General features: G+C 34.9%; 1 pseudogene; it reads right to left on the bottom strand.

Annotated features, from left to right (window-relative positions):
* LOC118750034 overlaps window positions 1–4,028 on the bottom strand; it is a 5,377-nt pseudogene that overhangs the window by 793 nt on the left and 556 nt on the right.

The following is a 4,028-nucleotide window of genomic DNA, read 5'->3' as shown; positions in this document are numbered from 1 at the left end:
AGCAAGTGTCTGTACAAGTGAGCGCAATTTTCAGTGTCCGTTTTGTACTTCAGTCGTATGTTTGTCGGTGTGTTAATTATGTGCATGGTTGCCACAATTGGTAACTTTCTACCAAAATTGGTAACTTTTAAACGGTTTGGTAACTTGGTAACTTTTATTTCATTTTGGTAACTTTTGCAACTAAACATCTATCTGCATTACTAGAATGAATTGTGTTCCCTACAAAAAATCTTACAGGCAAATGACCGGTCACCTGACGGTCAGTGCTGATGCAATAATGCTGCAATTTCCTCATCAGAAATTCGGGGGTAATATGAAAAACCTGACCGGTTCTTTTGTGTACATGTGACTATGCGTCCCTTTCTCAAATGGCGATTTTACCAGCAGTGCTAAAAGGTCTCTTTTCTACTTATTGTATTTCCTAAGGTTATTTTTACAAATGTGTTTCTGTGTATTGGTGTATATTTTAGTGTGTTAGTGAAGAGGTCAGGAAAAAAAGTATAAACCCTTAGAATTTCAGTGGCAGCACTACTGACACTTTTACAAAATTACTTCGATTAAATTAGAGTCATCTCATATTCGAATAATGGAAATATTTGAATTACAGTGGCAGCACCAAGGGCTGCACTTTTAAAACAACTTTCGAATTTTTGCGATAAATTTTGAACTCTACCCTTCCACATTTTAATACTGGCCATCCGGCAATTTTTGGTGAGGTCCATAATTCGTTTTGATTATTCCGGCAAAAAAAAATGTTGCGTGCTTTTTACCAGACCCATCTACCGACATATATTTCGACGTACAGTAAATTATGAAAAACTGAAAAAATAGCAAAAAAATTAGCAATTTTCTCAATTTACTGGAAATTTTGTACGAGTCAAGCGAACGGTTAAAGCACCCGCCACTTTTTTGTGTGCCGGTGCTATTATTCCGTGAGTCGCAGGTCCAAGTATCGGCACATTCCGAACGAAATATTACACTGAAAATGGCACAACGCCGAAACCGGTTTGTCTCCAAACCAAATTTGAGAAGGGATGATGGAAAATAGTTCCACATTACATCATACTCCTACCCTGTCGGAAACACCAACAACAAATGGGAATAACGGCACATGCAGTAATTAATTGTTGCTTGATTGTAGTTGGCTTAGCAAAGCGAAATAGTGGAAAATAAGCAACAAGAATTAACAAGACAAACTTAGCACAGTGCATAGGCAACTGGCTGAGTCAGTGGTGATCGTCGGTTCGAATTCTACTGAAAGAAGTCTGATGAGGAAATGTGGTGATTTCCGAAATAGCTATCACTTCTACCATTTTTTCAAATTATTGTTGCTTTTCCACAATAAGTTTGCATTTAATACGGCCTCGAGCTCATAAAAATTGTTGAATATAATTGTTATAAGGCCATAAATATAACAACAACAAATTGATAGAAAAATATTTTCTAATAAAAAAAAATTATTATAATTGTCAATAGCATTTTCAATCTTGATAATTTATCAAGAAAATAGATTTAAACTTCTCTGCTAGAACTGGGAGTTCTTGATAAATAATCAAAAATTGACAAATTGTAAAAATACTGAATTTATTAAGTGCACAGAACCGGGCTGTAAGTATATACATATTTGTTATGAAATATATATATTTTTTTCTCACTGAAGAGGTGAAGATTTTGGTAGTGAAGATTTGGTAACTTTTCTTAAGAGATTTTGGTAGCAAAAAATGTTGGCGAGTGGCAACCATGATTATGTGGAGCATTTCTAAGATAAAGCGCTTGTTATAGTGTTGCTCTTGTTGGAGAATCGTTTCGTCGAAGTTCGGAGAGTGACCGCTGGTAGCACAGTGGGTCATGAAGGCTGTTTTTTTGGAAATTTACATTCTGGCATTGTTTGAAATCAGATTTATGTTGTGATAGTCTTGTTTTTAATTTAGATTTCGTTGTGCCTACATAGACTCGTTGCTGCCACCGTTGCAAGGGATTTTATAAATTACTTTGCTTTTTTCAGTTTTGGGTATTTTAGATTTGGTTCTGTTAAATATGTTTTTTAATGTGTTTGTTGGCTTGTGGGCTATTTTTATTTTTTCTTTATTGTAGCAGTCTGATTTCGCTAAGCGCTCTGATAAATGGGGGACATATGTTATTGATTTAAAAGTTATAGGCTTTTCTGTTATTCGTTGATGGTTTGCTAATTTAGATCTTCTTACTAATGTTTTTATTATGTGCTCTGAAAAATCATTGTTTTTTTGATCATATTTTTATTTCATTCTCCATCTCTTCATGATACGTTTCATCTGATATTTGTAGCATTCGTCGTATACAGCTCATTGCTGTTTTCATTATCATCGTCTTGGGGTGTTTAGAATGGAAGTTGATGATTCGTCCTGACAAGAAGCCAACAGTCGCACTTTAACTTTAGTTGATTTCCTCTTTTGATTATAATGGAGTCAAGATAAGGTAAAATTCCGTCCTCTTCTAGTTCTATTGTGAACTTAATATTTCTGTCAAAAGAATTTAGTGCGTCAAGTGTGTTTTGTATTTAATTTTCATGTATTATAGCAAATAAGTCGTCAACACATTTTGAGAGCAATCTCGGAGTTCGTCGCAATTTCTTTATCGTGCTGTCCAAAACTTCTTCCATTATTATATCTGCGATGACTGGGGAGTCAGGGGATCCCATCGGCGTACCTTTTAATTATGTGTATATCGTGTCATTAAAGTTGAAATACCTATTTTCTTGTATACAAAATTTTACTATTTCCATGAATATTTGTTTTGGTATCTTTGTGTGTTCTTTTATCATTGTCCATTTTTCTCGTATTACGTCAAGTGCTAATTGTATTGGTATGCTCGGAAAAAGTGAGACTGCGTCAAAAGAAACTATTTTTTCATCGTCACAAATAAATGTATTGTTTATCCTTTCCTTGAACTCCAATGTATTCTTTATATTGTATGCTGAGTTCGCCGTTACGTTTTTTAATATTTCTACAATATATTTACATAGATTGTAAGACGGCGATCCAATGGATGAACATATCGGTCTTAGAGGTGTTCCCCCTTTATGTATTTTTGGGAGTCCATGAATTCTTGCGGGTAAGGCCGTGTTTTAGGTTAGTTGGTTCCTTTCGGCCTTTGAAACAAACCCCATTTTAAAAAGTTTATCCACTAAACTGTTGTTTTTGTTTTGTAATCTAGATGTGGGATCCTGCCTTTGAATTCTGTATGTGGTTAAGTCATCTAATATATTTTACATTTTATTATTATAACCGTCCGTTTCCATTGCCACAGTTTTGTTTCCCTTGCCAGATGTTAGAATTTGAATATTGTCGTTTTTCTGAGAAATTTTCGTGTTCGCTCCACTGTGTCTAATATTGCACAATCCATTGCACTTTGCCTATTTGTTGTTGTGTGGTCTTTTATTAATAACGAGAATTTGGTACGCGCCTCCTCTTGTTGTCGTTGTCTTTTAGCGTCTGTATCATGTCCTCCCCATCAGCAATATATTGAAAAATAGGAAATCTCTTATTCTCGACGGGTAGTGCGAACTTTGGTCCCTTCTACAGCAACGCTTTTATGTCTGGCGGGAACTCCACTTTGGTTTTGTTTACAAACCAATCTTCTTGTTTATGGTTGTCGACAAATATGTTATTACGTTTGTTGCGCAGTCCCTCAAGCTTCAGTTCTTGTCGCCCCTTCAGTATTGTTGTTGGTTTATTTGCGACATTTCTCTCACTCTCTAAAAATGCTTGCAAGTCATCTGTGCTTAGCTGTTTACTTAATTCTGTTGTTATTTCTTCCATCTGCTGTTTTCGTCTTCTTAATATGTTGTGTTTATGTTTAATAAGCAGGCTTAATATTTTTTGTGTGAAAGTAATGTGTATGTCTGGCTAAAGTACTGTCTATGTTAGGATGTGGGTCACAGTCGAATACAAACAATTTATTACATCTAATCGAATTTTTGATAAAGTTTGGAATAAGTTTGGTTTTTTCTGCATTTTAAAAGGAATTTTATACTAGCTTTTAGTTCTACC

This window comes from Rhagoletis pomonella, unplaced genomic scaffold, assembly GCF_013731165.1.
Source record: "Rhagoletis pomonella isolate Grant_MI unplaced genomic scaffold, Rhpom_1.0 Rhpom_scaffold_00116, whole genome shotgun sequence".
In the NCBI taxonomy this organism is placed as follows: Eukaryota; Metazoa; Arthropoda; class Insecta; order Diptera; family Tephritidae; genus Rhagoletis; species Rhagoletis pomonella.
The sequence above is the reverse complement of the archived record's forward strand: the minus strand, read 5'-3'. Positions and strand labels throughout refer to the sequence as shown.